Source organism: Bubalus bubalis, chromosome 9 (genome assembly GCF_019923935.1).
Source record: "Bubalus bubalis isolate 160015118507 breed Murrah chromosome 9, NDDB_SH_1, whole genome shotgun sequence".
In the NCBI taxonomy this organism is placed as follows: Eukaryota; Metazoa; Chordata; class Mammalia; order Artiodactyla; family Bovidae; genus Bubalus; species Bubalus bubalis.
The window spans coordinates 94,412,175-94,434,695 of record NC_059165.1 but is presented as its reverse complement, the minus strand read 5'-3'; the positions used below and the strand labels follow the sequence as shown (position 1 = coordinate 94,434,695).

Below are 22,521 nucleotides of genomic sequence, written 5' to 3'. Positions count from 1 at the left end.
CTCACTCAGAGCTGGGTTCTCACCTTGGGTGATTTTGCCCCGTCCTCTGTGGGACACTGGGCAGCATCTGGGGGCACTGCTGGCCATCAGGATGGGAGAGCCTTGTGCCACTGGCACCCAGTGGTTAGAGGCCAGGGATGCTGCTAAACACTCCATAAGGCACAGGACAAGACAGCCCCCACAACCAGAAATTATCTCAAGTGTCAGTACTGCTGACACTGAGAAAAACTGATTCAAGGTATCTAGACATCAATATGAAAAAAGCCAATGTATCACTAACAGAGAAATGGATCAAGGATATGAGAGGAAACTAATAGATGCTGGCAGTTAAACAGCCAATAAGGTAAGAAAAGAGGTTCAAGTTCACACAAACAATGAAGAAAATGCAAAATAAAAGGAGATGCTACTTTGTGTCAGTCAGAGGGACTACAATCCAGGATGGATAAAACCCAGTGTAAGTAAGGAGAAGGCAATGGCACCCCACTCCAGTACTCTTGCCTGGAAAATCCCATGGACGGAGGAACCTGGAAGACTGCAGTCCATGGGGTCGCTGAGGGTCGGACACGACTGAGCAACTTCACTTTCACTTTCATGCATTGGAGAAGGAAATGGCAACCCACTCCAGTGTTCTTGTCTGAAGAATCCCAGGGATAGGGGAGCCTGGTGGGCTGCCGTCTCCGGGGTCGCAGAGTCAGACACGACTGAAGTGACTTAGCAGTAAGTAAGGATAAGTGGAGAAAAAAACACACCCTTCCCCCACCTTTTTTTAAACACTCTTATACACCACCAATATGAGTGTGCAAAGTGCAACCTTTTGGAAAGACAACATGGCAGGCCTATCAGAATGTTTAATGTGAATGCTACCCTCTGACTTAGAGCTGCAGGAAACTGCGCTACAGAAATAATCACACAAGTGCAGGGAAATATGTGCAAGGAACATGCTGACCCCAAGGCTGGTAAAACACTGGATATAATCTAAATATGTATTAGAGACTTCCCTGGAGGTCCAGTGGTTAAGACTCCGCAGGGGACCTAGGTTTGATCCCTGGTTAGGGAACTAAGATCCCACATGCCTCAAGGCCAAAGAAAACAAAACATAAATATGTATTAATCGGAGATGGTTAAATAAATACCATTTTCAGTAAAAAGCATGGCATTAACAGGTTTGATCAGGAAAAACTCCACAAACCTGTTAAACTGTCTGTAGCCATGAGATTTTAAGATCACTGGAGAAGGAAATGGAAACCCACTCCAGTGTTTCTGCCTGAAGAATCCCAGGGATGGAGGAACCTGGTGGGCTGCTATCTATGGGGTCTCACAGTCGGACACGACTGAAGCAACTTAGCAGCAGCAGCAGCTCAGAAACAAACAAAAACACTGGCTGAAGCCTGAACCAAAATACAAGGATTAACTAAAGAATTAAAATGCATGCTGAAGTTTGCTCAAAATGTGACTCAAATCTTTTTCTTCCTCCTTCCCCCCTTTTCCCTCTATCTCCCTCTCCACTCTTGTTTTACTCTTCTGCCTTTTCTCTCACACAGATTTCACAGATAATAAACTGGGCAGTAATTACCAGAGTGGGCTGTCCTCAATGCCTGGCAAAAAATTTGCTTTCTAAATCAGTGGTTGGCAAACCATGGCCCATGGGCCAAATTTGTTCAGACCACAGCCTGTTTTTATAAATAAAGTTTTATTGGCACACAGCTACTCTCATTTGTTTATGTTCTGTCTATGGCTGTTTTTGCACTCCAGTGACAGAGCTGAGTAACTGTGACAGGGACCATATGGTCCATAAAGCTGAAAATATTTACCATCTGGCTCTTTACAGAAAAAGTGTGCCGACCTCTGTTCTAAAATGTAAAAATTGAACAATTTCTTGGAGAAAATCTTTGTGACACTGGGTGAAGCAAAGATTTCTTAGGTACCATGCACGAAGCCAGATCCATTTAAAAGAAAATTGATAAACTGGATATCATCAAAATTGAAAACTTTTGCTCTTGCAAAAGACACTGCTAGGAAAATTATAATCCAGAAGATTATATTTGCAAATCATGTGTCTGAGAAAGGTCTTGTATCCAGAACTTTTTTTTTTTTTTTTTAAAGAAAAACCTCTGACACTAAACAGTAAGAAAACAACTCAATTTTTTAAATGGCAAACAATGTGAACAGATACCAAGCCAAAAAAGATATATGGATGGCAAACAAACACATGAAAAGATGCTCAACATTATCGGTTATCAGGAAAACACAAATTAAAACCACATCAAGGGAATTCCCTGGCAGTCCAGTGGTTAGGACTGCACACTTTCATTGCCAAGGGCCTAGGTTCCATCTTGGTCGGGAAACTAATATCCTGCATGACCAAAAGACAGACAAACCACATCAAAACACTGTTACCCATCTAGGCATATAGGAGGTCTAAAACAAAAATAAAAGCAAGAAAGCAAACAATGACAACAGACCATATTGAGCTCTGGTGAGGCAGTGGAGAAACTAGAACTCTCATGTATTGCTGGTGGCAATATAAAAATGTTAAAGCCGCTGTGGACAACAGCTTGGCAGCTTCTTATACTTAAACATAAACTTACCATATGACCCAGCAACCCTAGTCCTAGTACTCACACATGGGAAATAAAAACTTTTGTTTATATAAAAATCTATGCAGTAATGTTAATAGCAGCTTTATTCATTTTTTTAAACATTCAGTTTTTATTTTTTATGTGTTTGTTTTTTCATAATCTTTTCCATTTTGGTTTATTATGGGATATGGAATATAGTTCCCTATGCTATACAGTAGGACCTTGTTGTTTACCCATCTTATATATACATGTTTGCCTCTGCTATCCCCTCCCCTCCCCCATGGCAACCACAAGCATGTTCTCTGTGTCTGAGTCGGTTTCTGTTTTGTTCACAGGTTTACTTGTGCCATACTTTAGATTCCAAATATAAGTGACATCTCACATGGTATTTGTCTTTTTCTTTCTGAATTACTTCACTTAATGTGATAATCTCTAGGTCCATCCATGCTGCCACAAATGGCATTATTTCATTCTTTTTTTATGCCTGAGTAGTATGCCATTGTATATATGTACCACATCTTCTATATCCATTCCTCTGTTTAAGGGCATTTAGGCTGTTTCCATGTCTTGCTATTGTGAATACTGCTGCTATGAACATAGGGGTGCATGTATCTTTATGAGTTCGTTTTATTTGGATATATGCCCAGGAGTGGAATTGCTGGATCATATGGTAGCTCTATTTTTAGTTCTTCTGAGGAACTTCCATACTGTTCCCCATAGTGACTGCACCCATTTACATTCCCACCAGCAGTGTAAGAAGGTTCCTTTTTCTCCACACTTTCTCCAGCATTTATTATTTGTAGACTTTTTGATGATGGCTATTCTGACTGGTGTGAGGTGATACTTTGCTGTGGTTTTGTTTTGCATTTCTCTAATAGCAATGTTGAGCATCTTTTCATGTACTTATTGACCACCTGTCTTCTTTGGAGAAAAGTCTATTTAGGTCTTCTGCCCATTTTTTGATTTGGTTGTTTTTTTCCGAGTTGTATGAGCTATTTGTATATTTTGGAAAGTAAGCCCTTGTCAGTTGCATCATTTGCAAATTTTTTCTCCCAGGCTGTAGGTTGTCTTTTCATTTTGTTTATCGTTTCCTTTGCTGTGCAAAAGCTTGTAAGTCTGATTAGATTTCACTTGTTTGTTTTTGCTTTTATTTCTATTGCCTGGGAGACTGACCTAAGAAAAAAATGGTATAATTTATGTCAAAGAATGCTTTATGTTTTCTTCTATGAGTTTTTATGGTGTCATGTCTTAATAAGTCTTTAATCCAGTATGAGTTTATTTCTGTGTAGGGTATGAAGGTGTGTAATAATGTCATTGATTTACATGCAGAGCAGTCTTCTTCATAATTGCCAAAAACTGGAACAATCCAAAAGTCCCTTGAACCTCCAGTGGATAAACTACAGTACACCATACGATGGAACAGTATTCAGCAATTAAAAAGGTACTACTATTCACGCAATTCGTAAGACTCTCACATACATTTTGCTGAGTGACTGAAAACAGACTCAAAGGCTACTGCATGGTTCCATTCTGGAAAAGGCAAAAGCTTCTCCAGAGGTTACAGATAAATCAGTGGTTGCCAAGCGCAAGCAGTGGGGGAAGGGTTGACTTCACAAGGAGAACATGGGGAAATATTTTTGTTTCCCAGGTGATAAAATTTTCTAATATCATGATCATTCAGTTCAGTTCAGTTCAGTCGCTCAGTTGTGTCCGACTCTTTGTGACCCCATGAATTGCAGCACGCCAGGCCTCCCTGTCCATCACCATCTCCTGGAGTTCACTCAAACTCAAGTCCATCGAGTTGGTGATGCCATCCAGCCATCTCATCCTCTGTTGTCCCCTTTTCCTCCTGCCCCCAATCCCTCCCAGCATCAGAGTCTTTTCCAATGAGTCAATTCTTTGCATGAGGTGGCCAAAGTACTGGAGTTTCAGCTTCAACATCACTCCTTCCAAAGAACACCCAGGGCTGATCTCCTTTAGAATGGACTGGTTGGATCTCTTTGCAGTCCATGGGACTCTCAAGAGTCTTCTCCAACACCACAGTTCAAAAGCATCAATTCTTCGGCACTCAGCTTTCTTCACAGTCCAACTCTCGCATCCATACATGACCACTGGAAAAACCACAGCCTTGACTAGATGGACCTTTGTTGGCAAAGTAATAATGTCTCTGCTTTTCAATATGCTATCTAGGTTGGTCATAACTTTCCTTCCAAGGAGTAAGCGTCTTTTAATTTCATGGCTGCAGTCACCATCTGCAATGATTTTGGAGCCCAAAAAAATAAAGTCTGACACTGTTTCCACTGTTTCCCCATCTATTTCCCGTGAAGTAATGGGACTAGATGCCATGATCTTTGTTTTCTGAATGTTGAGCTTTAAGCCAACGTTTTCCCTCTCCTCTTTCACGGTGGTGGTCATATTCATTTGTAAAAACTCAACTCTACACCGAAAACTGAATTAAAAAATAAATTTTAGGGACTTTCCTGGTGGTCCAGTGGTTAAGATTCTGCCTGTTCACTGCAGGGGGCACTGGTTTAAGCCCTGGTCAGGGAACTCCCCACATGCCGTGCCATGGTGCGACCAAAAAAAAAAAATTTTTTTTTAATTTTTTTAAAGATTGAAAGCGTAAAGCTTCTGCATGACAGCCCTGTCCTTGGCATGCTGCCTCCTCCTGACATGCCCAGTCAGGCTGAGCAGCCCCCTGTGGGCCCCATTCTTGGTCAACTGGCACTGCTGAAGAACTCAAACCCCAAGAGCAGTTTCTTGGTGCTTCGGTGCCACCCTGCAGTTCACGTCCCTTCCCCTGACCTTTCCAAATCTGCACAGCTGTCCCCGGAAGCACCAACCACAACCTGGTCTTGGTGTCTGCCTGACAATCGATGACTCCAGCCATCTCTCACTCGCCAGACCCTGCCTCCTGTTACTCAGCGCCCCTCCAAGTGGCAGTCCTGTGGCCATCTCCAGGTTACCCCCCAGCTCCACCAAGCCAGCTCCCCCACTTCCCGCCCCGCCGGTTCTCCCTGACAGTGGAGTCACCACCTGCTGAGGCTCAGCGGTTACACGACTCTGTCCAGGGGCAGTCGTCACCCTGTTCATTAGTGGCAGGACCAACCCTCAAGCTGTCGCTGCAGAGCAGTCTTCCGAGGATAAAATGCCAGGCCTGCTGCAATGGCCCCTGCTCGTCCCCCCCTCTCCCTTCACTTGACCGTCCCCAGCATGCTGCGGACCTTCATCTTTCTGTGCTTTTGTTTCAGCTGCTCCCTTGGCAGGGACAGCCCTCCCTCTCCATCACCTCTTCATTTATCTTTAAAGAATCTCCCAAGATGCTCAGTTGTTCTTGTTCTCAGTGCCTGCACACTGCTGGTGTGAACCTTCATTGTTGCACAAATCACTCTGACTCATAATTATTTGTTTTTCACCCACATCAGTGAAAGTTTTGAGGGTCAAGGCTACATCACTGTTGCCAAGGGTCCCCAGGGGTATCTGGCAAACATACCAGGCACACACAGAAGAGGGGTACAGGCACACTGGGAATCATATGTATTTGATGCATTATTTGATGTTAAAGAAGGGTGGCTGGAAATTGTATCAACAATCTATTTAATACATTTAGTATCTTACTTTTTTATGGTCATCCCATCCCAGCCCAACCCATGCACCAAAGACAACTGCAGGGAGCAAAACGAGAAACTTAGTGTAGCAAAGCGATCCCTGCTGATTTGGAAATGTTTCTGGTAACGGATCTGTGATGGACAAGTCCCATTGGGACGATCTCTGAGGGTTTTCAGCCCTACTGAGCTATTTTCAAAAGTTCTGGTCGTGTGACCTCAAAGATGTTGCTCACATCAGTAGTATACCTCCTGTGTATATAAGGGAGAGATACCCTATACATGTGAGTGTATGTGTGTGTGTATATAAATGATATAAAAGCATACATAGGTGGTACATATGCAAAGCAGCAAGATCAGTTTCCATCAGGCACCTATGAGCATCTGTCTTGGTTTATAGTCACAGAACAGGCTTTCTACTTGGGCCAGAACAAAACTAGAACAAGTCAAATATATCCTGGGGCTCAAGCCTGACACCTCACACATCACACGACAGGGCCTGGACTCAATTATTTCTGCCGTCCTTTCCAGATGCAAAGTCCTGAGTTCTTCAAGGTGAAAGTCTTTGGAGTGTAAGGTCACCCAGGAAACGCTGTGGTGCCAGAAAAAAAAAAACTGACAGCGCTACCTGACCCAATTACAACCACTATGCAAGGTGAGGGCTCACTGAGATCAACTCAGTTTCCTTCCTCGTCCCTTCCCACAGCCCACAGTGACGAAAGCTGTCCAATGGGGACAGCTAAGTCACGGCAAGTCCATGCCTGCCAGTCTGAGAAGCCCAGGAGAGAGGCAGAGTGGGTGCAGCTGGGTGTCCAGTCCAGCCAGAGCGCTCCATAGACCCCGAGGGCACTGGATCACACCCACAGCCCTGCTAGGAGTTCCAGTTGATCAAGGCCCCTCCAGGGCTCTCACATGAAACTGCAGAGCAACCTGGCCCAGGAGGAAAAACCCACGGGCTTTATCAGACCTGAGCTCCAACACTAACCTTACTGCTCATCAGCTGAACTGTCAGGGATGTCACTTCCTTTCCCGGAGCTTCCGTCTCCCTGTCTGCAAACTGAGGCGTCACCCCCTGCTTCAGCTCTCAGCACAGTTCCTGACACATGGCGAGCGCCCACTAAGGACCACACTGACCCTTTCCACTTGGGGCCCTGGAAATGATCTGCACCTCTGAGGCCATTTCTAATAGGCCTGGGTTCCACAGAAGCCACGGTGCATTCCAGAGCCAGGGATCACAAGCACCCATGGGACACAGAAGAGATCCGTGGTAGTCCCTGGTCAGTCACACATCAATTACACACATATCCTGAGACGAACTGGCGGGTCTCCTCATCTGTTCACCAGCAACATGAACCTCATTCAAGTCTCGTCCTCTCACTCTGACTTTACCAACAAAGTCAAGGTGAGCACGTGTCTCCCTGCCCTCCCCACTTCCAGGTGCAAGCATCCTCATGTCTCCTTCTGTTCTCACCCCCCTCTTCAAACCTTCCCCTCCCCTTGAATCACTTCATTTGGTGGCACCCATTTACACTTGTCCCCCAGGCCACCTCTCCCATCCCCCAAGCCTAAGTGAGCACCAGTTTCTGCTGGTTTTGCATCTGAGATGCCTCACTCTCCCTCCATCTCTCTGCCATCGTCCCTGTTCAGGTCACTGTCACCTTCTGGGCAGACTGACTCCTATCCAGTCTCCCTGCCACATGATTATTTCACACCAAGCATTGTTTGGCCTTCTCCCCCCAGTTCACTCCCATTCCTCTGTCTCCCGATTTCTGTCTGTGGCGACATCAGTCTTGCCATTGGGTTGCTCTGCGCTGTTTCCTCTCCTGTAAATCTTTCCTCTGGCATGACTGTCTCCCTGACAGGTGGCTGGATCCAGTCACCTCTGAGCTCCCTTCTTTCCCCCAGCACACACAGAGTGCAATCACATGCCAGCACGAGCAAGGCAGTGGGTGTAGAAGACAAAACAGCAGTCCCAGTGCTGACCCTCAGGCGAGTGCTGGGCCATCTCTGTCCTACCGAAGCCTCTTGACTGGTCTGTCTGTCCTTACTCTCAGGGCTTCCCCGGTGGCCCAGTGGCTGACTCCGCACTTCCAATGCAGAAGGTGCAGGTTCAATCTCTGTCAGGGAACTAAATCCCAAATGCCACAACAAAAGAGTTCACAGGCCACAACTAAAGATCCTACATGACACAAGTAAGACCTGGCACAGCCAAATAAACAAATAAATATCTGGGGGGGGGGGGGGAGGAATAAAAGAAAAGCGCTTTTCCAAACTCACTTCTTGACTGTGTTGAGAAACCCTGTGCCACCTGATCCTGGCATACTTCTCTAGATTCATCTCCAAGCCCACCTTCTTGATCCTCTGCCTGCCCAAACCGGTCCCCTTAGCGTTCTGGACTTCTCTGCATTCACCTTTTCTCTTACTTAGGCTGCTGGCGGCAGCTGGAAATAGCTGCCCACACCTCTCTGATGACAATGACCAGTTTGGATACCGCCTCCTTCATCAAGAACAAACCCCAAGTAACAAACAATCATTTCTTTCAAGGCTCTCCAGGCTGTCGCTACCCATGGCTTCCTCCTTTCATTACTTTAATCTCACACATCTATGTCTTTTTTCCCCAGCTCAGGTTGTAAATTCCTCGAGGAGGCAATTTCTTCCCCTCCGCCCTGTTTCCCACAATAATGAGCCAACAGTAAGGTTTTACATGTTCAGTCTATAAAACTGTGCTCACTGACTTGGCCAGTGCTCACGAGTGAGAATGGACAGTGAACATATGAGTGAGTCCCATCGACACCTCAGGACAGGACGCTACCTTCTGCCACCTCCCCACTTCCGGTCTGTATATCCACAGAAGGTACACGTATCCTACTCAAGTGATGTGCTATTTTGTCTATGTCTACATGCTAAACTGCTCCTTCTTTTGTCTTCTCTGTTTCTCTGAGTGACCGTTATCCACCTACTGGGCACTCAGGCAGGGCGCCGAATCATTGCCCAGTGTTTTTTCACATCCCACAGCTAAACACCCACTGAGCCCTGTGTCCTTTACCCCCTAACTGGGTCTCAAACCCACCCCCTACTTCCAGACCACCACAGCCCTGGGTCATATTTTTGACCCTTCTGATTTACAGGAAAGTCATCACCTCCGAAGCAGTTTGCTGGCTTTCAGCAATATTCTCCTCCAGCTCTTTGTCTTGTGTGCAGACCTGACCCCTTCGCTTTGTGGAATGAAACTGTCAGAGAGCTCCCCTTGGCCTGGTCTGCAGGACAACACCCTTTCCCTCTGCACACCAGCTATCAGAGTCCTCTTACCACCACTCGCTTCACCTTTCTTGCCTCTGAACTACCAGATCCCGTGTGGGTCTCTGAACAAACCAAGACATCCCCACCTCCATGCTTGGCTGGTGTGGTTCTTGCATCCTACCAAGCCCTTCCCCACAGTCTGGGCCTGGATAACCCCTCCCCTCCTGTTTCACCTCCTCCAGGACGGTGATTACCTTTGCCCACCAGGGCTAGGTTAACAGTTTCCTTTTCTGTGTTTCCACATCAGCAGGCACATAACCATAATTACCACGCTCAACAGAGTGGGCTGAAACAATCTGTGCATTCGCTGCAATCACCAGTGCCTCCCCAGAGCCTAGAACAGAGCCTGGGACTCAGAAGCCGAGGGCAGAGAGTCAGCTAAAGGAGGGAAGCAAAACTAACTTCCCTCCCACAGGCTGGTTTCCTCTTGTTCTTCCCCTGACTCAGTCTCAGGTCGGCCTTGCCGCTTAGCTACTGCCACCTAGGGGCGAAAGGAGGCGGCTGTACTTCTTTCACCATTCAGCACTGAACCTGATTCCATTGAATGAGATGTGGACAGGAGTGAGGAACTACTGGTGAGGGTAGAGAAAAAGCAGCAGTCTGGGGAGGCTTCATATGGTGAGAGAGCTTCAACCTGGGCCACACAGCATGAGGAAGAGATCTCCAGGTGGAGGAGACCGACATTCCAGAAAGTGGGGGCAACAGGCAGTGAGGGTCGGAGATTGGGGCCTATGTGCAGGCAAAATCAGAAAGGAAGAGGGGGGTGGGGGTGGGGGGAGCGGTTAGAATGTGCAAAGGATCCTCGACTTCAGCTTTTAAGCCACCTAAAAAGGTTTAAAAATTAATTTATTTTCCACCCAAACACTCTTGATTGGGAATAACATAATCAGATCTTGCTTGAGTGTGGAAAGGTGATAAGAGATGGGAGGCAGGACTGACACAAAAGCAGGGCCTTAGGAAGACGGTACTTTCATAAACCTCTCATTTTCCACTTACTGCCCCATGACTTCACACTCAACACAGCCAATCCGAAACTCCGCCTCTTCAACATAAACATTATTTAGTTCCACCTTTTGAGATGTTCATATATCTTGCTTTCTTCATGGGCCTTTAAGTCAAATATTTTTATAACAGATCCTAGCACAAAGCTCTGCACACAGAAAATGCTCAGTGATACATGAATGGAACGTCTCTCCAGGTCCCCCAGATGCTGGGATTATAAGTGTGGTAAAACTTGGCCGTTAAAGGTAAGAAATCTGAGTCAGAGTGCCTGAGTTCAAATCCTGCCATTAGCCACTTTCCCGTATGAGACTGGTCTCACTAAGCGACCTACTGGGCTTCTTTGTTCCTAAAACGGAACTTACAACAGACAGCACCCACCTCAAGGGCTGGAGATCAATGTCCATCCGTGGATAGCACATAGTAAATCCTCACTAAATATGGTCGACTATTTATAACATTATATATTCAGTGTCTCCTCAGGCACAGGTCATGCAGAATGCTAAGGCTTCCCAAATCCTTAAATCTGCACAGCAATAGTCTCATCCATCCCATTCTACAGATAAGCAAACTAAGGCTCCCACAGTAGAGTTTGTCCAACGTCTTGGGAACTCTGGATTTCAAGGAATCAGAAATAGGGCTAGGGGTGCTTCTAGTGGAAGATCATTCATTTAGTCCAGGAGTGGTTCTCACACATGTGAGTATGTGTGTGGTACTTTCGGAAATCTCTGAAGATATTTTTGATCTTCACAAATGGGGGAAGAAGATGCTGCTGGCATCTAAGTGGGTAGATGCCAGGGACAGCCCCTTCTCCACCCAAACCCAGAATGATCAGACCCAAAATGTCAGTAGTGCCAAGGTTGAGAAACGCTTTTCGAGAGAATCCGCCTCCCCAACGTCCCACTTTTGGAGCCTTGGCTATTCAGATCGCCCATGAATACTCTGTGAGGGGGGGCTCTGTTCCTCCAGGGGCGGCACCTGCAGAAGTTCTTCTCCACCTGCCCTGCACACAGTGGGTATCAGAACCCATTTTTAATATGCCTAGCAGCAGAGGACGCCGGAAAAGGAAGAGCATCCATCCCCCATTGTTCAATTGCGTGCAGTTTGTTTTCAACACACACATTTTACAAATCCAGACGTCCCACACCCCAGAAACTGTTTTGTTAGAGACGGTGTTCAAAAAATATTTTTCTTTCTTCCCCTAGGGCTCTCATACATACCGAAGGGTTTGTACACTTCTAAGAGGACCTCAGATCCACCGCGGTCCTCTGACAACCGCTACAAAAGGAGCGAGCCCGGGGGCCGTGACCTCCGAGAGCTGAGGGCGCTCACTCCACTCCCTCGCCTCTGGCTCCGTTCTCCCGCCCCCGGATACCCGGCTTGCAAGGCTACCCGGGCCCGGCCGCGGAGCCCGGCCGCCAGGCGCGTGCCCACGCCGCGACCCCTACCTCGGCCCTCGCGGCGGCCGAGGAATCCGGCCCTGGGCCTGTCGCTGGCGCCCACACCGGCCGGCCCCCGCCCGCTCGCCGAGGCCCGCGCGCGTCCCCTCCCGGCCCGGCGCGGCCTGGGCCTCGGCCGGTGCAGGCCCGCGAGCGCCCGCGGCCGGGCCAGGCGAGCTCAGGCCTGCCGCGGCCTACCCCGTCGGGCGCCGTCGAAGGCCCCCGCCTCACCTGGACGCGGGCGGGTGGGCCCGGGGCTGCTCCTGGGCAGGCGGGCGGCGGCGGCGCGACGCTAACGGCTCCGCTCGGCCTCGGTAGCGCTGGCGGTAGCGGCGGCGACGGCGACGGCGGCGGCGGCTCCTCCTCAGCGCGCACGACCCGCTCCGGCCCGCGGCCCGGACACGCCCCCCCGGCGCGCGCGCCCATTGGCCGGCGTCCGCCACGGCGCGCTTCTCATTGGCCCGCGTTGCTGTCGCGGCGCCCCGGGGCGCGCGGCGGGGGCGGGACTTCCGGCTGGCGCCGCCTGCGAAGAGCTCGGCGGCAGGCAGAGACGCGCGGGTGGCCAGCGATGGCCGCGGAGAGGGCCAGCTGTGGCCTGGCCCACGGAGGCCGACGGGAGGCGGCGGCCGAAGAGTCGCTCCCCTTGTCCTGGGCATGGTGTGTGTCTCGCGCCTGTTTATCCCGCCGCCTCCTCGGCCGCCGTCACCAATCTGCAAGGTAGGAACCGTCAGCGCGCCTGGGCTGCGGTGACAACCGGGGTTCGAATCCCGGCCCCGACGTTTCCGCACTGCGTGCGGTTGGGTTGGGGTTACGTCACCTCGCCCGGACTTAGTTTCCTTATCTGCTGTAGTGAAGAGGCGGACCTAGGGACATGGTCAGTGTTCCATCTGTGTTGATTATTAGAGCTAACGGGTGCCCTGAGGCTCAGCCTAACGTCCGTTCATTAAAATTTAATTGACCGCCTACTATGTGCCGATCACTGTATCGGCAACGAACAGGCGAAAATACCCGCCTCTATTTGGCTGACATTCTAGACTGACGCTGTCCATGAGAAATGTAGTGTTAGTCGCTCAGTCGTGTCTGACTCTGCGACCTCATGCGCTGTAACCCTCCAGTCTCTGCCCATGGGGATTCTCCAGGCAATAATACTGGAGTGAGTTACCATTTCTTTCTTCAGGGGATCAAGCCTGTATCTCCTGCACTGCACGCAGATTCTTTACCATCTGAGCCACCAGGGAAGCCCATGAGAAATGTAAGGCAACCACAAATGTTAGCCACATGCATAATTTAAAATTTCTAGTAGCCATGTTAAAAAAAAAAAAAGAAACAGGTGATGTTAATTTTAATAACGTGTCTTCTTTAACCCAGTTTATCTCCAAAATGCTGTTTCAGCTTGTAACTAATGTAAAAATGTATGAGATATATTTACATTCTTTTTTTTTCCTTTTCTTTTCTCTACATGCCTTTGAAATCTTGTATGTCTTTTACACTCACAGCACATCTGAAGTTGGACTGGCTGTGTTTCAAGGGCTCAGGAGCCGTGGTTACCAACGGCTACAGCATCGAACCATGCAGTGCTAGATACGGAGTCAGGAAAGGAATTAAGTGGATTCCACAGCAAGTGGTAAGACCAAAAAGTAAATTGGGCATGGGGTATGTGGGGGTGGGGGTGGGGGTTGCAGTTCGAAAGAGGGCTGTTGGGAAGGTTGAGAAGGTAAGATTTGCAGAAGGACCCGAAGGAGTCAAGAACACTGAACAAACAATCGTGCTGTTTATTGTTTTGTGCTGCTGCTAAGTCGCTTCAGTCGTGTCCGACTCTGTGCGACCCCAGAGACGGCAGCCCACCAGGCTTCCCTGTCCCTGGGATTCTCCAGACAAGAATACTGGAGTGGGGTGCCATTGCCTTCTCCAATGCATGAAAGTGAAAAGTGAAAGTGAAGTCGGTCAGTCGTGTCTGACTCCTAGCGACCCCATGGACTGCAGCCAACCAGGCTCCTCTGTCCATGGGATTTTCCAGGCAAAAGTACTGGAGTGGGGTGCCATTGCCTTCTCCATTGTTTTGTGCAGTGTTGTCCAATAGAACATTCTGTGCTCATGGGCATTTCTTTTTAATCAACACTGCCAAATTTAATAGCCACGAGCTCTATGTGGCTCTTGGGCACTTGACATGTAGCTGGTAGCACTAAAGAACCGAGCATTTAATGAACTTAATTTTTGTTGTTCAGTTGCTAAGTCACGTCCGACTCTTTGCCACCCCCATGACTGCAGCACACCAGTCTCCCGTGTCCATCACTATCTCCTGGAGTTTGCTCAAACTCGTATCCATTGAGTCAGTGATGTTATCTAACCATCTCATCCTCTGCCACCCCCTTCTTCTTTTGCCTTTAATCTTTCCTAGCATCAGAGTCTTTTCCAGTGAAATCAGCTCTTTCGTAAAGTATTGGAGCTTCATGGATCATAGCTTTGTTGTGGTCAAGGGGCTTTTGTTAATGCAGTAAAGCTTTGAGCTATGCTGTGCAGGGCCCCCGAAGATGGATGGGTCATCATGGAAAGTTCTGACAAAACGTGGTCCATTGGAGGAGGGAATGGCAAACCACTCCAGTTTCTTGCCACAAGAACTCCATTAATTTAATTTTTACTTAATTTAAATTTTGTCATGTAGAGCTCACGGCTTGCATAGTGGATGGCATAGATTTCGTCGAATGGTGACAAGTGCAGTGCTCTGAGTTGAGCTGTACCTCACGCTGAACGCTTTGTGTCGCTCTACGGAGTGCTCACGATAGCACTGTAAGGAGAGAGCTGCGGTCACTGGCACCATGATGAATAGTGGAGTATTGTGATCGTTCACCTATGGTTTATCATTGCTGTCATTCGTGGACTTGACTTTGTAGAAGAATTTTAGATTCATGGAAATATTGTGCAGAAAGCACAGAGTTACCATTTCACCCACACCCACTTTCCCGGACCCTACCGTCTTTCATTGGCAGGACACGTTTGTTACACTGAACGAGCCAGGACCGATACATTCTTGTCAACCCTTCTTCATGTTTTGATTTCCTTTGTTTTACCTAATGTCCTTTTTGTCATCCAGAATCTCATCTAGGATACCACGTTACACTGAGTTGTTTTCTCTCTCTAAAAAGAGATAATTGGCATGACATTGCATTAGTTTTGGAGTATACAACATAATGATTTGATGCCTGTGTATATTACATAATGACCACCACAATAAGGTGGTTAAAGATTAACATCCATCACCACACTTAGATTTCTTTTTTTCTCTTGTGATGAGAACTTTTAAGATCCAGTCTCTTAGTTGTCCTGTCTCTTTAGCCTCCAAAAAGCTTTGGCAGGTTCTCCAACTTTCCTTGATTTGGATCATCTTAATTGTTCTGAGAGACCTGGTCAAATATTTGGTAGGATGCTCCTCTATTGGCATTTGTCTGGTATATTTCTTGTGGTAAGCCTGGGATGATGGGTTTGAGGGAGGAAAACCAAAGAGGTAAAGGCCATTTTCATCATACCATGTCAAGGATACATACAATTGGGGACTTCCCTGGTGGTCCAGTGGTTAAGACACTGTGCCCCCAGTTCAGGGGGCATGGGTTTGATCCCTGGTCAGGAAACTAAGATCCCACAGGCGGAGCAGTAAGGCCAAAATAAAAGAAAGTAAGAGAATTCTTTTTTTAAAAAAGGATATGTACTATCAACTTTATTTATGTGTGTTGATATTGGCCTTCATCACCTGGCTAACTTGGTATTTGTTAGGTTTTTCCACTGTAAAGTCACTTTTCCCTTTTTTCTTTGGAAGGAAGTCACTATATGCAGCCCACATAGAGAGTGGACATGTGTGTTCCCTTCCTTAAAGATGGCTATCTACATAAATTACTTGGAATCCTTCTGCATAAAAGGCTTACCTCTTCTCCCCCCATTTATTAGTTTATCCAGTCATTTAATTAGATCAGTATAGCTTCCTGAATATTTATTTATACTCTGGATTATAAGCCAATACTACTTTATTTTGTTGCTCAAATTGCCCCAGCATTGGCCACTGGGAGCCCTTTCAGTTGGCTCCTTTGTTTTGTTTTTAATTTATTTCTTTTTGGCTGTACTGGGTCTTCATTGCGGGCTTTTTTCTAGTTACAGCGCACAGACTTCTCATTGCGGTGACTTCTCTCGTCCTGGGGCACAGGCTCTAGGCTGTGCGGGCTTAATGGTTGTGGCTCTAGAGGCTTAGCTGCTCCTTGGCATATGGGATCTTCCCAAACCAGGGATCCAAGCCATGTCTCCTTCATTGGCAGCCAGATTCTTTACCACTGGATCACCAGGGAAGCCCTCCTTTGGTTTTTGACACACTCCTATCAATGTGTTTTGTTTGGTGAGGTTTTTTTTTTTGCTTGTTTGTTTTTTCTGTAGGATTTCCTTACTTTCTAGCACTGCAAGATGCTGTAGGTTCTTCTCATGTGTACGTCCTGATCCCAGCCTTAGAAGCAGCCGTTTCTCCGAGTCTGGTTCCTCGGATTAGAGCATGGTCTTAGAAACCAGATCTGAAATCCAGGAGCGCTTGTTGCTACTGCAGTGCTGTTTCTTTTAGGTCATCAGTGCTTTGCAGCCGCCGGTAATTCAGCCGGTCTAGGCGCTCAGCCCTGGGGACACGTGCAACAACGACCCGACGTGCATCAGCCCTCACAGAGCTCAGAGTCAACCTGCGAGGACAGGCTTAGGAGGGGAGCTCTGACGTTCCATCGCCGCGCAACCTTGGGCAAGTTGTTTAATTTCTCTGAACTTCAGCCTCCTCTTCCACGAAGTGGAGGTGCTTACAATACTTTATGAGGGCACCGTGAGAATGAAATGAAATCACCCACTTTCAGAATCTCTGAAGTAGAACCTGGTAGCAAGTGCTTATTAATTGTAAGAAGAAATGACACAAATAATTTCAACCTGCAGAGGTCCAGAGTGCCAGCAAAGTGTGTAACAGGCAGACCTGACTTCGCCCAGGGGCAGCCAGGGGGGCCCTGCACAGTCATTAGGATGAGTCACAGGCAAAGGGGAGCAGGACGGTTCAGGCAGCAGGAACAGCAAGCACAAAGGCCCTGAGGCCCATAGGAGCGTGGCACACTTAGGAAAGGCCAGTGACTCATGGGATTGAAAGGGGCATGACACACAGGGCTTGAATGGCCATGGCAAGTTGAGACCCTGTCCTAAGAGCAAGGGAGGTGACTTGTCCAGGTGCACATGTCTAGTAAGGACAGGGATTTGAGTCCAGCCTGCCTGATCTCAGAGATCTTTATTACCCTGATCTGATCTTGAGATAGAAATTCTTTGTTTTATTTTTTAGTAAGAAGCATAGTTTTGGTTCTTAAGGGTCAGGGTTAGACTACACTCCAACCACTAAAATTCCTGATTGTTCTTATTGTGCCTCGAAGCACATGCTCTCAGGGTCCATGTGATCAGGCTGACTCCCTTTGGGTTCCTGCTCGAGAGGACCTTGCTGCTGCAAGAAAGAAGAGGACATGCAGACACCAAGCCCAGGCAGTGTGACAAGGGCCAGGTCCAGAGCACCACCTTTCATGAGGGCAGCACTGGGCTGGAGGGCAGCAGGAGCCAGGGTCTGCCAGCCACAGGAGGGGGAGATGGGGCTTTCACACATGGACCAGCCGGAGCACAGGTGCAGCTTTGCCTGTGAGGAGGGTTCACGGAGCAGTAGGTGTCTCAAGGAAAGAAGACGATAAGACGGAACTGGCAGGGTGTCTGTCTCTGGCTGTCAAGGACTCTAGAGAGTTAGGCAGAGAAGTTGGGATTTCATCCTGCGGATGAGAAGCCAGCTGACTGCAGCCTGATTCCACCCACACCTTTTTTTTTACACAGCCTGTGAGCTACAAATGATGTTTACATTTTTATTTTATTTATCTTATTTAATTTTTTGACTGCACCACAGGGCACATGGGATCTTAGTTTTCCAACCAGGGAACCCGTGTCCCCTGCATTGGAAGCATGGGAAGTCTTACATTTCTAAATGATTGGAAAAAAAACAGAAGAATAGCATTTTGTGACATGGGAAAGTGCAGCTTCAGCATCCATCACGTTTGCTGGTCCCATGCCCACTCCCATCACCTGTGTGTGGCCCACGGCTGCTTTCATGTTGCAGGAGCAGACGCAGACTTGCTCAGATGGCCGGGGGGGGGCCTGCACTTCTGCCGTCACTGGTCTGAAATTCTTAATCTTGTGAATGAAGGAGTCCCATATTTTTATCTTGCATTGAGCTCTGAAAATTGTGCAGTCTTAGCAACAGAGACCAGATGGCCCACAAAGCCTAAAAGATTTACTGCGGGGCCCTTTTCAGAAAAAGTAGGCTGGTCTTGCTGTGATGGGCAGAATAACAGCGGTCTCTGGGAACCTGTGAAGATGTCCCCTTACCTAGCAGAAGGGACTCTACAGATGGGATTAAGTTGAGGATCTGGAGATGGGCAGGCAGTCGTGGATTATCTGCATGAGACCAACATCATCACAGAGATTCTTATCAGAGGGAGGCCGGAGGGGCAGAGAAGGAGATGTGAAAGTACAAAGAGAGGACAGTGATGCCATTGATGTCTTTGAGGTTGGAGGAGGTGGCCACGAGCCACGGAATGCAGACGGCCTCTAGTGGCCAGAAAATGGATTATCTCCTCCAACTTCCAGGACTGCAGCTCTGCCAGCACCTTGATCTTAGCCCAATAAGACTGAATTCAGACTTGTGACTGCCAGGACTGTCGAATAATAAATGTGCCTCGCTTTAAGCCACCAAGGTTGTAGTGACTCAATACAGCAGTCACAGGGCCCCAGTACTCCTGCCGTAGGCAATGGCAGCTGAAAGAATCTTTCAGACAGAATTTTTTATTGTTTTTTTAAATATATGTAGTTTTGATGTGGACCAGTTTTTTTAAAGTCTTTATTAAATTTGTTACAGTATTGCTTCTATTTTATGATTTGGTTTTCTGGCCACAAAGCATGTGGGATCTTAGCTCCCAGAGCAGGGATCAAACCTGTGCCTCCTGCAGTGGAAGCGTGGGGTTTTAACCCCTGGACCACCGGAGAAGTCCCCAGCCAAAGAGCATTTTAAATGAGACACTTAATGTGATTCTTTGCTGATCTGTTAGAAGGAAGGGCCCTAGAACCAGGCGTGGAATGCACACTTCAAAAGAGGGGGTGGGGACTGTGAAGACAGCCCCAGGGAGAGCTGACCGAGCAGGTGTATGGCAGGATGTAGAGAGGAGGATTCCAGGTGTCTTAGAAGTGGGATCAGGACTTGCTGACAGTCAGGTGTGGGCAAGGCGGTAGCCCAGTTATTAGGCACAGCAATGGGGAAACCATGGCACCTGGACCACTTTCAGGGCTCACAGTGTGGGTGGGGGCTATTTTGGGGACATAGAAGTGAGTTTAGGGACCTCCCTGGTGGTCCAGTGGTTGAGATTCCGTGCTTCCAGTGCAGTGGGCACAGGTTTGATCCCCGGTTGTGGAACTAAGATCCCACTTGCCTCATAGCTCAGACAAAACAGAGAAGTAATAGGTTTTATTGTCAGGGGAGCCATTTACCGGTCAGCCCCCAAACAGAGCTGAGGCATCGAAGCGGATCACCCATCCTGAGGATGGAAGCCAAGCAGCCTGGCTTCTGGAAGAAAGAATTTTCCAGCACTGGAGCTCTTTGGGGGCCAAACTTCAGTCTGATTTCATTACTAGTGCTGAGTTGATGAGTGATGGAAAAAACCAGGAAGCTGTATCGACTTCTCTGTGGACGGTTGAGTTTGTTTTCAGTGGGCAACCCCATTGGAGTTCATGGCCCTGATTACTCCAGAGTTGGAGGAATGGGTAGCCAGGGCTTCCTTCCGGGTGTGGGTCCCCCGTGCTTCCTGCTTGTACTCATTTCTGACCCAGAGAACCTGACCTGGAGCGGGCACAGAGCTTACACCCAGGAACTGCCGTGTGATAACCTCCCAAGCCTCTGTTTATTTGTAAAAGATGAGGGGCACTGCCACCTCGAGGACACACATTGAGCAGGGCAGCTGAGGCCCAGGACGACCACCCTGGCACAGGCCCACAAAGGAGATTCTATGCTCAATGCCTGGGAGAACAGGAAGGGAGGGGTCCCCTGCTCGTCGGAAAGGCGAGCTCCCCACACACCACGGTGCAAGATCACATGGGTCAGTGACCTGAGTGCTGGTTCCCAGAATTCCCTTTCTAGATCTGACCATGCCCCTTTCACTGGGCATTCTTCCAGCAAGAGCAGTAGTGGCATTTTATCTCCCACTGTATCAAAGGTTAGAACAGGCCCTGTGACTCCAATTCCGAGGGTCACTATTGACAGTGATCACTTTCACTTTTCCTGTCACTTCACCCACCTCATTCTTGCCATTGACTGGGAAATAGCCACTGTGTCATTTTTTTTCATGTTTAAGATTTCTACTTTCCTTTAAATCCAGCTGTTATTTTTCATGCCATATGTGTTCTCCTTGACCTGTCTCTACGTGTTTTACATGTATGTGTTGAACTTTTTGCAGTACTTCTTAAAAAAAATTACACAGAAATTCAGTAATTTCCAGTGTATCCACAAAGTTGCACAAACCTCACCGCCACCTTATCCTAGCACATTTTCATCACTCCAGAAAGGAACCCCAGGACTTCCCTGGTGGTCCAGTGGCTAAGACGCCAAACTCCCAATGCAGTGGGCCTGGGGTTTGAGCCCTGGTCAGGTAACCAGATTTCCACATGCTGCAAACTAAAGATCCTACATGCCACAACTAAGATCTGGTGCAGCCAAATAAATAAATAATTTTTTTAAAGGAACCCCCATGCCCTTTGGGGTTCCCTGGTGGCTCAGATGGCAAAGTATGCCTGTAATGTTTGGTCTCTGGGTCAGGAACATCCCCTGGAGTAGGAAATGGCAGCCCACTCCAGTATTCTTGCCTGGAGCGTCCCATGGACAGAGAGTCTGGCGGGCTACAGGCCGTGGGGTTGTAAAGAGTTGGACACAGCTGAGCGACACAACTAATATCATTCATTCATGACCTTTTACAGTCCCTCCCTCAGCCTCTGGCAGCCACTAGTCCACTTTCTGACTCCATGAATTTGCCTGTTCTGATCACTTTATATGAATAGACTCATACAATATGTGGCCTTTTGTGTCTGAACATCGTCTTCAAAGCTTGTTTCTGTTGTAGCATGATTTAGTACCTCATTCATTTTCAGGGCTGAATAATATTCCATGGTATGTGGCTGGACCACGTGTTGATCCGTTCACCCATCGACGGACATTTTGGGGGCTGTTTCTACCTTGTGGCTTTAGTGAATCATGCTGCTGTGAACATTTATAGACAAGTGTCTGATGGGATGTATGTTATTTCTCTTAGGTAGATATCTAGGACTAAAGTGGCTGGCTGACAAAGTAACTTCATGAGAAATCGCCAGACCGTTTTCCTCAATCTTTGCTTTGTAAATGAGATGGAGACTTCATGCCTGTCAGTCATTGGCAGGTGCTCCGTTGGCTGTTAACCATTCTCCAGCCCTGCTCCTCGTCCAGCATCCCATGGGAAGCAGGCAGGGCCCCTTGGGTTTGCCAAGGTGCCTCCCACCTGCCCCAATGTGCAGGGGCAAGGGTCCCAAGGGTGGGCCCATTATGGGCCTCTGCCCCACCATGTAACTCCCACATTCCATATAGTAGGAAACCCTCAAACCATTCAGCTCCCCAGATGAAAAATTCAAAAGCACTGCCAGCGGCATCTCTGGGAGCCTTCCATATGGGCTAACCTCCGATCATGCAAGGTTAACAGTGAGTTGTACCAGGGGAACAAGCCAGTTGTGTTATCAGCTATTAAAAGCTCACACAAATCGATAAGAACTCAAGGAGCAAAGATCAGCAACAGTTCACCAGGGAAGAAAGAGTCGACAAACCTCAGAATGGCCGTTGGGTGAGAGCTGGTTAAGGTGAAACCATTCCAGTGCTGCCAAGACCCGGACACTGGCTCCTCAGGGTGGTAGCTGGGGTTACCAGAAAATTACAAAACCTTCGGAAGCTACTTCTCCAGCATCTTATGAGTTTCATGGTCTGACCCTGTGGTTAAACCACCGACAAGTGTCCTGAGCCCCCAGTGGAAGGGCTGTTCTTACAGCCTTTAAAGAGTAAAAGGTTGGCAGTGATCTGAATGCCCAGTGTTGGCAGCTGGCTTGGGAACTGCTCTAGAAATGGACAGGAGGCCTGTGACCACGTGGAGTAAGAATGCCTCCTGAGCGTGGCCAAGCCTTGTGCAGAGGCAGTTTAATCCTCATCATAAGTCTCTGAGTTGGATCCTGTTAGATGGACTGAGCAGAATGCAGATGAGAGCAGGATGGGGGCTGGGGAGAAGGGAGGGGCTGGGGAGATGATTTGCATCGACCACTCTGGGGAAGGAGTACCCAGCTGGGGTGGGGGGTTGTGGGTTCACTGTGGCATCTTTGGGGTGTTACTTCTACTCTTCCAGCCAGGGTGCAGCGGCTTAAGATGCTTGAGCATGGAGGGGAGTGGACATCCTCAGTGGTGTGGTTAAAGTGAGGGCTTCAGGGACTTCCCTGGTGGTCCAGTGGTTAAGA

The 22,521-nt window shown here is 48.1% G+C and overlaps 1 protein-coding gene across 1 annotated transcript in view; it reads right to left on the bottom strand.

Annotated features, from left to right (window-relative positions):
• Positions 1-12,292, bottom strand: part of ELAVL1 (ELAV like RNA binding protein 1) — a 37,128-nt gene extending 24,836 nt beyond the window's left edge. Inside the window, exon 1 of the mRNA XM_025293383.2 lies at positions 12,154-12,292. The gene's annotated coding sequence lies outside the window, so the exon portion shown is untranslated. The remainder of the gene's footprint in view (positions 1-12,153) is intronic.
• Positions 12,293-22,521: the final 10,229 nt, after the last annotated feature.